Source organism: Cajanus cajan, chromosome 3, assembly GCF_000230855.2.
Source record: "Cajanus cajan strain Asha chromosome 3, NIPB_CcT2T_4, whole genome shotgun sequence".
Taxonomy (NCBI): domain Eukaryota; kingdom Viridiplantae; phylum Streptophyta; class Magnoliopsida; order Fabales; family Fabaceae; genus Cajanus; species Cajanus cajan.
The window spans coordinates 61357868-61369986 of record NC_138519.1 but is presented as its reverse complement, the minus strand read 5'-3'; positions in this window follow the sequence as shown (position 1 = coordinate 61369986).

The window sequence follows — 12119 nt, the reverse complement described above, 5'->3', positions numbered from 1 at the left end:
ATTGTTTTATTTTCTTTCCCTTTACAGTGAATTGTCATCATCAAAAAGGGGGAGAATGTGGAAGAAAATATGCACAAAGTTTTGATGATGCCAAAGCATTGAAGAAAATAAAGGTCAAGTTAAAGCAAGTTGATCAAGAAGCAAGATCTCAAGTAATAACTAGATAAGTCTTGACTGCTTAGCTTAGTATGTAAAATGAACTTTTAGAATTTGCAAATTTGACTTGGCCATTAAAATGAGAATTTCAAGAAAACCTAAACTTAATACTTTTGAATATAAGAATAAGTTGTTTGAAAAGAAAGCAAAAAGAGTATTCAAAAGATTAAACAAAAATATTTTTAACTGGAAAATAGAAGCTCTTTATATCTTAAGTTTTCATAAGCCAAAACAAGTGACATGTTTCTGGTAATCGATTACCACTTGCTGTAATCGATTACCAGAGAAAGAAAACCTTTCAAAATGTTAAAATCCTCTCTGGTAATCGATTACCACTGACTGTAATCGATTACCAGAAGAGAAATTTTCAAAATTCGAATTTGAACTATACAACGTTTCAAACATTTTGAACTTAAACCGTTGTAATCGATTACCAAGTCTTGTAATCGATTACCAGAGCCTATTTTCTGAAAAATTATAGAGAGTTACAACTCTTCATGAAAAGACATAACTCAAGATACAATTATCTATAAATACCTATAATTTTTCAGAGAAAGGTGACGAACTCTATTGTGAAAATCATTTACAAAAACTACTTGGCCAAAAATCATTTGCAAACAATTATCTAAAGAGTTCATCAAGTTCATAGAAAGTGTAATATCTACTCTTTAAAGAGAGTCATTCTGTAATACCATGTTGATCTGTTGATCTGTAAAGGAGAAAGGGTTTTTCTCCTTGTTGGTGTTTGAATCTCAACACAAGGAAAGGGAGTTCCGAGGAGTTGGAGGATTCAATTCTTGTAAGGTTTACAAGAGTAGTGGAAATCTCAAGTGGGAGACTTGAGGACTGGATGTAGGCAGGATTGGCCGAACCAGTATAAAATCAAGTTTTCAATTCTTCTTTCCCTACACTTTTAATTTATTGTTATTAATTATAATTGTGTAGTTTGCATCATCATTCATTCCTTCAAATTTGTCTAGGAAATAAATTGATAAAGAAGTAATTGAAAAAAATTTTATAAGAGGAAATTTAGTAAACTTAATTCACCCCCCTCTTAAGTTAATTGAGGCTAAGGGACTAACAATTGGTATCAAAGCCAAGGTCATGAGTTCGATACCCAGCGGGGCAATTGCTGAGGGGGAGATTGTTGCGGGTTGCATCAATTGTCCCGTGGTGGAGGCTAGGTGGGTCAAGTCACTATCGAATCATGGCGCTTGGGCTGCTGCGCTCTTAAGTAAAAAAAGTTGTGCCCTGACTATCAGCTATAACTTTTGGCCTAGTGGTAAGCGCTCGATCCAACAGACATCAAAGTTAATTTTATTATGCACACATCAAACTCAATTTATTGAAATACTTATACTCTTAAAATTACTATATTAAAACTAAAAAAAAAAATATTTAAAAAATGAAATAATATAAATGAGGTATATGTCATATTCTTATAAAAAAAACAATATATATTTAACTATCGACACAATTTATATGCAACTTCAGCTTTAAATATCTTGTGTACTTATATTATTATTTTAAATTATAAATAAAGTTTTACTTTTGATAATTTGTGTATAATAAAAGTTATATTAAAATACAAAATAAATAATTTATACAATAATTGGGAATGAAAGATTAAGTGACAACATAATATTATGTACATATTTTTTTACAATAAAAATAAGGAAAATTCTATGGCACTTAATGTAATTGAGGGGATATTGGAATAGTTCAATATTTTTTTACTATGTTATTTGTTGTTATTTTCATTTTAATTTAGTATTTTTAATAATTTATCCTTATAAAAACTTTTATATCTTTATATTATATTTATATATTTTTAGATATTTTATCTTACCATAACATCTATTATAATCAAATAGTTTAATATTAATAATTTTTTAATATATTTTAGTTTTTCTTCGGTTTTAATTTTTTGAATTTATAGTATAAACTAGTTTTTCAATTGTATTATTTATTATTTCTTCTTTCATTTTAATGTTTTTCCAGCATTATTACAATCTTTTACTTTTATATTTTTGTAATTCTGTCACATTTTTGTATAAAAAAGATTTGTAAATTGTCTTTTTTATTATTTTTAATTAGCCTTTTTATTAATTCATCTAATATCAATTTTTAATCTGAAATTTCTGTTGTTTGGATTTTATATTTTAAATTTAGTTGTCCATGTAACTTAAGGTACCAAAATCCTTCATTTTCTGAGTACAATAGCAGTTCCCTAAAAATAAATAGTACTAATTTTTTCAATTTTTTACGAATGTTTAATGAAAAAATTTCATTGGAAATAAAACTTTAACTTGTACCCACCATGTGTTGTGTAATTGATATGTGATTGGTTAAATTTTTTTTTATCATATATTATTCATTATTTTTGTGCGTGTTTCCTTCTTTTGTAAATATTGAGTACATCAAGTTAGGGACATTCCGAAATTCAAGGTCAATGCTCCACAATGTTGCACATTGTAAATAGATTAAAAAAAATTATGATTAGAACTACAAACGTTGTCACCGCGTTTTCAATAGTCTGTTTTAATTTCTTGAGAAAATTTTGAAAACATTTTTTCATTTTTAGGTTTTCACTTGTTTTTGAAAATATTTTCAATAAAAATGTTTCTAACAATCTACTCAAACATGTTTTCAATACCATTTTTTGTTTTCTTTAAAAATGAAAATAGATCAAAATAAACAAACCCTTAATATTGTGTACCCTAAAAAAATCATATAAGTTACACACACGCACACACCTTTTCACCGTTAATTGTTTAGGAGACACAACTTACCTTTACATTATTCCTGTGACCATTAACTCTAGGAATGAATATGATGACTAGGTCATGTGTGACTATTTGACTATAATAGGTTAGTTATTAAAACATATTATTAAAGTTATTTTGACAGGATTCTTCACTTTGAGGAATTAAAGAGAAAAGATCACTAGTGAACTCAAACAAAATTATTCTTATCATATCATTTATTTTTTGTTTAAATATATTTTAGTCCTTTAAATTTAAGATAATTATTTTTTGTGTCTCAAATTTAAAACTGTTATTTTTAGTTCCTGTAATTTTTAAAAATCTTACTTTAGTCCCTTAAATCACCAATAATATATCTAAAAGTGACAAATTAAGACGGTTATGTAATACCAATTGGATTTAATGTGATGTTTTCGCTAACAAGAACATCAGGTAGATTTTATGAAATAATGTTCAATAAATTTCTTAAAAAATTTGGATATCAAATATTAAAATAAATTTTTTTAAAATTATAGGAATTAAAAATAAAACTTTTAAATTTTGAGGGACTAAAAATAAATTTATCCTAAACTTAAAAGAATAAAATCATATTTAAATCTTTATTTTTTTAAACTTGTTTAAAAAAAAAAACAACACCAACTTGTACAGTTGGTGCTAACATAATTGTCTCTGCAGCTATTAGCAAAACATGTTCTAAAGCAATTGGTTGCAATGACATGAATTCTTTTTTTTTTTATTATTATCATAGTAACTGATTGTGAATGTCACATCTTGAATTTCACACTTTCTAATAATAATATTTTAAATTTTATTTTAATATTTTAAATATGTTTATTAAAGGATTCTGATATTATTTAACTACTTATATGAGCACTATTTTTTTATAAGCATAATTTGCAATTATTATTTGGATTGGTGATATATCGATAACTTTTATCATTTGTATTTTATTAATAATTATACTTATGTTATTTGATTAAAAAGAAGAGGTGTATTTTAATTATATTATATTGTATTAATTATTTTATGGTAGGGGAAGGAAGGACGTGATGAACATTTGATTAATTAGTATTGTTATTCTTATTATTATTATTTTAATAAGGGAGTTATCAGGAGTAAGAGAAGTTACCTTAAGTTTCATTTCTCCTAACTTCTTCCTTATTTAGTTCCTTTTTTTCTACACTCTCTGAAGACCAAGGAGAACCAAGACATGGTGACCAATCAGATCCTGCCTACGCTTCATCTTTTACTCATCCAGGTAAGGGGGAGTGATAAACCTCACTCGAAGGTGTGGGAATAACTGTTGGATAGCAGGATTGGCCCTCAATCCCTTGCGTGATGTATGTTTATAGGAATAGGCACTTCATGAAAGTTTTATGCTTTCTGATTATTCTGTTGCGTTCTTTGTGTGATTCTGAGTATGAATATGTGTTTAATTTCAATAATCGATATGTTTGGTAGTAGGATTGGCCCCAATCCCTTGCCTGATGCATACTCTTAGAAATAAACACTTTTCGAATGTTTTCTGTTTTCGAGTTTGAGTTTTCAGTTGTGTTCCCTAATGATTACAGAGCATAAATGTATATTTAATTTTGAGTTTGGATATGTTTTGATATGGATTCAAGTTCTTTATGGGTTCCTAAACCCTATGAGAAACAAGCAAATTTCAAATGTTTTTTGTTTTAGCTTCTGAGTTTTCTGTTGTGTTCCTTGATGTTTGTTGAGTGTGAATATGTGTTTAATTTTGAAAATAGATAAGTTTTGATATGAATTAGAGTGCTCTGTGGGTTCTTGTGGGAAACCCTATGAAGTGATATTTGGGATATGATCTTTGGATGAATTTTGAGGCATTATATGTAAAATTGATTATCGATTCGTGTTTTGGGAATATTTGGAGTGTTTTGACCGATTGAAATATTATATTAACTGGCTGGTTAGAAAAAAAATGCGTGAAATCATGAAGTTGGGTCTATGACCTTTATGCTTCGAATGTTATGAATTGCGAATTGAATGTGTATGATGTTGGATAATTTCTTGGTATGGTTTATGTGCTATTCTGATTTATATGCCTTTGAGAAGTTCCTTGTATGAGACAATGTGAATATGATGAGACAATGTGAATATGATGAGACAATGTTGTTAAGTCAGATGAAGCAATTCCCAGCAAGGTTTTGAATGTGACAAATATAATACATATTGTTATTACTAATCTGTGTAGTAATGTTTCATATATGTATAAGAACATACAAAACTAAAGCATGAAGCAGGGTCGAGCAAGACAAAGATCAGACAAATCAAGCTAAATGAAAGAAGGATCATAACTTGCGCACCAGACGACAACGAATACCAAACGAAGATATGCCAAGAACAATCCAGAAACGCAATATAAGAAATTAGAAACAAGAGCAAAACTAGACCAAGACAAAGTTGGCTCAGCAACAAACAAACACCAGATGAAGCTCAATGGTCAACTGTAACATCCTAAATTTTGTAACTATTTAGCTATATAATTTCTGTAAATTATTATATAATATTATATAAGTTACTACGAATGAAATTTATGTAGCATTATCTAACAAGATTTTTTTAATTCAATAACATGTAATTTATTATCTAATTTGACTGTTTCTCGGACAACGCTGAGAGCACGCTGTAAAATCTAAGAAACTCAATTTAAGAAAATTTAAGTAATCTGTAATTTAAATAATAATTTATTGAGTGTAGATTAAGAATAAATACAGTTAAGGGAGAAAATCTCTAAATTAAAATTTATAAAAATTCTCTAAGGATTTAACTACAAAAAAAATTATTTTGTTAAAACCTTAAGCTAGAAAATTATGGAAAATGTTCAAAAGGTTATAAATAATTTTATCATCAATATAGTATGCTTGGAATAATTAATAAAAATGTATAGTTATGTGAAATTAAAATACAAGTTTCAACCAATTAAATTATGACACATAAGAAAATCATAGTTTATTTAATTAATATTAATTAACATAATTAAGAGATGATCAAGAAACAAAAGTTTATATTTTTAATGGTCAAGATTCTAATGCTCATATTAGTTTCTCAAAATTTTAATTAATATTTAAGATGCTTTAATAATTCTACAATGTTCTAGAAAGTTCTACAAAACTGTCCAAAGTAAATATCTAATTACCAAATGATTAAATGGGTTGGAAGCTTAACTATTAAGATTTTCAAATAATTCAAGAAAGTTCTATAAAATTCTACATAATAGAAATCTAAAATGGATTAGATGCTTAACCATTAAGATATTTAAATAATTCTACAAGTTTCTAGGATGTTCTATAAAATTCTACAAAAAAGGGGACACATAATCACCATGTGATTAAAATGAATTGAAAGTTTAATCATTAAGATAACTAAATAATTCTACAAAATTCTAGAAAGTTGACACCTCATCACCCTATTATTAAATAAATTGGAAACTTAATCATTAAGATACTTAAATAATTCAAGAAAATTCTAGAAAGTGTGACACCCTCTACCCCAACATATATATATATATATATATATATATATATAATAATAATAATAATAATAATAATAAAAAGAAATATCTTATTGGATAAAAAAATATTTAAAATTGAAACGACAATTCCAATAATCATGTGAGTAGAGAATTCACATTCGTGTACTTAATCCAAATAGAAAATAAAATTACAAAGAATAAAAATTGAATTTTCTAAAATATATATTTTAATAAAACATAAACAACATCATATTCTAATTCTAACTATGTCCTGATGTCACATGTCCTATCAGAGCAAAATCCCACATAGAAGCCTAAGCTCCATCGTCCACACCCTCAGCCTCATGCTGTTGATGGTCTCCTGTATATCAAACAAGAGAAACAACACAAAAGAAGGGAGTAAAAAACATCTCACTCTGGCTCACGGTGTATGAACGCACACCGGATAGCCAAACACAAACAATACAGTTACCTCATAGATCAATCAACAACAATAGCTTATCCAATCATCCAAGTCATACAAATAGTAATTTATCATCATTTAATAATAAGAATGCACATGCATGGACACGGACTACATATTATCATGCATGTGGCGCCAGTAAAACATCACATGGCATATTGCCGCTAGTAATACATGTGACACCCTTACTACCCCAACACATATATTGTAATAATGAAAACTTAAAAAAAACAATTTTCAATTTCGGTAAAAGGGTTCACATGAGAATCTTCAAAATTGTTCTTCAATAACCACAACGATAAAAATGAAACGTGAGAGTTTACAAATGATTTTCAAAAATAATATTTACAATTCTAATTCCATATAACAATCTATGTCCTAAAGAAAATCCTCTGCCCCGATGTCACAATATCAGAGCATAACCACAACTCAACCGTTAGCATTCTAGATGTCACTCGTAGCCGGATCTTCCTCACCTAAAATATCCACAAATCGCACGGTGAGAAAAGAAAACATCTATATATATAGCACATAAGAAAACACAACATATTATCTCATTATAACTTATTCATAAATATTTCAACATATCGTATTTCAATCAATCATACATCGTCATCACGTCATAATTCTCAATCACACCAATCATCACAAATCTTACACTTCACACTATGCCAAGGTCACGCTACCCATTTAACAATCTCAGGCCGTGCTCACCCCTGATATAACACTGTGCCAAGGTCACGTTATCCCTATCCCAGGGCTGTGCTCACCCTTGACATGTTAACCAAGGTCACGATACCCACGTAACAATCCAGAGCCGTGCTCACCCCTGATATAACACTGTGCCAAGGTCACGTTATCCCTATTCCAGGGCCGTGCTCACCCCTGACATGTTAACCAAGGTCACGATACTCATGTAACAACCCAGAGCCGTGCTCACCCCTGATATAACACTGTGCAAAGGTCACGTTATCCCTAACCTAGGGCCGTGCTCACCCCTGACATGTTAACCAAGGTCACGATACTCATGTAACAATCTCGGGCCGTGCTCACCCCTGGTGATAGGTGTGAAGAACCACAATCACATCTCATTCACATTCACATCCACATCCACATCCACATCCACATCCACGTCCACATCCACATACACATCCACATCCACATCCACATCTCAATTCCACAATACACACACAATCCACACAAAATGGTGATTCACATACCCCTCAAGTAATTCATCATCTAGATCATCAAATAATATAACAATAACATTCATAAACTAATATAACAAACAACAGAATTATCAATTTAATATAATTTTAATGTAAACAGTAAAATCCCCAATTGTTCCAAAACCTAACTCACAGACACTTTTCTACAATTTCGTTCTCCCTCTCAGATCATCATTCTTACAAATTATTAGCATATCTATAATCCTCAACACATACAGAATCTAATGGGATCCTCAATTTCTCAAACAGAAATCATCCAATTTTTCACAACCTAACTTATAGGCACTTTTCTATAATTTCGTTCTCTCTCCCAGAGCATCATTTTTACAAGTTAAACATATATTCGTAATCCTAAATATATATAGAATCACATAAGATAATTAATTCTTCAAACAGAAATTATTATAAAATTATTCACAACCCTAAGGGCTCTTCCTCTACCCAATTCCCTCATGTAACTCTACATATAAATAATCTCATTTTCCCCCGTACCTGGATAAATAGGAACTCGGGCAGAACCTCCTCCTATTTTTCCTTAAACAAGGATCAGAACTAAATCTGGGACAGAACCTCATCCTCTGAGTTCCTCTTGGTCTTTAGAGAGAAGAAAAGGAACGAAAGAGAGAACAGAAGAGAAGAGAGAGTGAGAATGAGAGGTGTGTAGAAATGAGAGGATTTGAGGCCTATTTATAGGATTTTTTGCCCACCTACCACTACGGCCCGTTCCAAAATAGGAACGGCCCGTTCTGGGCCCTTCAAACCTACGCAAATTTTTGAACTGGAACGGCCCGTTCCAAAACCAAAACGGCCCGTTCCCAATCCCAGCAGAACGGCCCGTTCTCCCTCCGAAACGACCCGTTCTCCAAACCAGAACGGCCCGTTCTCCAAACCGGAACGGCCCGTTCTCCCTCCAGAATGGCCCGTTCTGATTCTCAAATTTTGGGCCTTTAACTTATTCCAGAACGGCCCGTTTCACTTTTGAAACGGCCCGTTCTGGGCAACGAATTGGGCCTACGGCCCATTTGAAAATTGGGCTGTTACAATACTTCCCTCCTTTATGAAATTTCGTCCTCGAAATTTTTGCAATGGTAGACTCCTCGCTTCTTACTTTCTAATTATTATGCGACCTCACTACCTTATTGAGATACAACTTTATCAAAAGATATCTAAGGGCAAAACAAGTAAACTTGGCAAGCCTATCCACTGAAACATAAATAGAATCAACTTCTTAAGCATCTCAGACAAACCTACAATTAAGGCCCATCGACCCATCATCTGACTTCCACAATGGGACGTCTGAGTGCTACAAAATTCCTAAAGACTTCTAGCATACTAAACACAAGTATACAATTTCTCTACTCCTTTCTTCACCTTAGGTCACTTCACTTCCGCTGCGCTATTAAGATACATCCTCCTAAGGTCCCGATACATCTCATTAGCTCCTAAATATATATATTAAGAGTACTGTTATGTCCTTCCTCTAAAATCATCTTCCTTAATTCAAGGTTACTATGTACCCAAGGTTGTTCTTGCACCTCAAAACAATGTCGATTTCTACTCATAAATGGTTATCTATACTTCTACCAATCTTCTCCACTTGGTTCTCTAAGAAAGGATCTGACTCCTAGGCTTCTCTAATCTCATCCATTAATTCACTAGTCACTTTTAACACAATCAATTCAATGCTCCTAAGGATAATCTCACACACAAAGCATAAGTCTCTAAATTCTTCAATCAAATCCAACCCTTAAATCATCATAAATGATATACTAGAGGTCATCATAATCAAGGCATCTGCCACAATATTGGTTTTACTTCTGTGATCATCTTTAAAGATTAAGCACCTAAGCGTAAGTTCACTAGGTATACATATCAGATCTCTAATTTCACCAGTCCATCTACACCCAAGTCAAACTCTTATTCATCACCTTATCCTATAGTCTCATATCTTGTCACCAAAATTAATCAATTAATTATACGTCTCCAATTTCCTTCAACAATTCACTCGTTACTCAAGTTATACTCGGAGTAATCTCATAAGTCAAACTTAAATCTTTAATTTCAGCCAAAAAGATCCATCTCTAATCATAAGAAAAAAATAATGTAGAGGGTTCCTATACTCAAAGCATCAACCATCACATTGACTTTATGCAAATAACAACTAAGATTGAAATCCTAGTCCACAAAATTTCCAACTATCTCTTTTGTCCCATATTCAAGTCCTTCGGGTCAAACAAAATTTGAGGCTCTAATGATCACTAAATACCTCCAACTTAGAATCATATAGATAGTGTCTCCAAATCTTAGTGTAAATATCACGATTGCTTACTCAATGTCATGGGTAAGGTAATTCCTCTCATAAATTTTCAATTGCTTAGAAACATAAGTTATTACCCTTCCTCCTTGCATTTACACTACCTCCAAATTCATCTTAGAAGCATCACGGTATACCACATAAGACTTACTAAAATCCGGTAACATTATCTAATCCGGTCACATTTATTATCCCATACAAAGGCAATTCTTTCCTAGTCAATCTAGTCAAATAGTAAGCAACCTAGAGAAGTAAGCGACGAAATGCTTTGGGGAGTTGAAAATAAGCATAGGTCCGGGGATCCTCGATATAGGTTAACCTTTTGAACTACTGTTGAATTCATGGGTAGGCAAAAGACAACTTAGTGAACTGAAACATCTTAGTAGCTAGAAGAAAAGAAAGCAAAAGCAATTCCTATAGTAGCGACGAGATAAACGAGAGCAGCCTAAACCGTGAACGGCTATCTTAAAAATTTACTCAATAAATTTCCTATAAACTATCTCAATAAAACTTCTAACCTCACAAATTGACTTTTGATATCTCCCACTTAAGCACAACTTTTACCATAGGTAGATCTATGTTATATCCGCGCAAGAAATTACAAGGCCTAAATCTATCTTGGATATATCTTCAAAATTAACTCTAATATGATGATATCACATCTTAAGGTCAATCTCACTAAACACACAACCATTCACTAATTAATCCATAAGGTCATCTATCCTCATATCCACATACATGGATATCATATTAGAATACCTATTTAAACCTTCATATATACATCCTTCCCAATCATATATATAAATCTATCACTATTTCACACCATATAACATGTGCATGAACTTAACTTTACCACATAGCATCATAAAACCTTGAATAACCTTACAATCCACATGACAATACCTCAGAACATCATAACAAAATCATTTTTATCCTTGCATTGCCTAGTAACTCAAAAACATCATGATAGCATACATATCCCATCAATAACTCAAGGAAAATGATACCTAGAGAGTTACACTTGTCCAACGATCTCAATCCTATCTCAAAAGAAAGATAAAAGAATAAGCTATAACTCTTATGAAGACATGAGATTCTGAATAGATCCTCTTCTCAGCTAACAATTCAAAATCACAACAGATATATTTAACGCTTATAACTAGCCTCTGATTACCAAAACAACTATAACTGGAGTTCTAAACCTTCATTTTACCTCATTCCAGTGCCATTGAAAAGATCACATCCAAGACTACAACTTCCATGAAGACCACAAAATCCAAATCTATCAATACGGTACTCCTACTAGCATAACAAAACTACAGTGAAAACATCTCCTACACTAGACAACAATAGTGCACTAACATCCCATAGAATACCTCAACCCTTCCAAACTTACTTCTTTCTACCTTAAACTCATATCCAAGCTTCCAACTACAATCCCTAAACGAAAATAATTCACCTATTCCACAAAAGACTTAGAGCTGAAATCAAATCCTCATGCAACCTAACCCCTAACAAGATTAATATGCAAGCATCAAAACTTAAGGAAATCACCAACACTTTGACCTTTCATCAAGAACACTCAAAGTTCTAATGCTCGACACATAACCTCTTGGATTCAATCATTACCACTATAACTTTCAGAAACGCCACCAATCGTAAACTCTTAATATATTCGATAAGTCAATTTCTT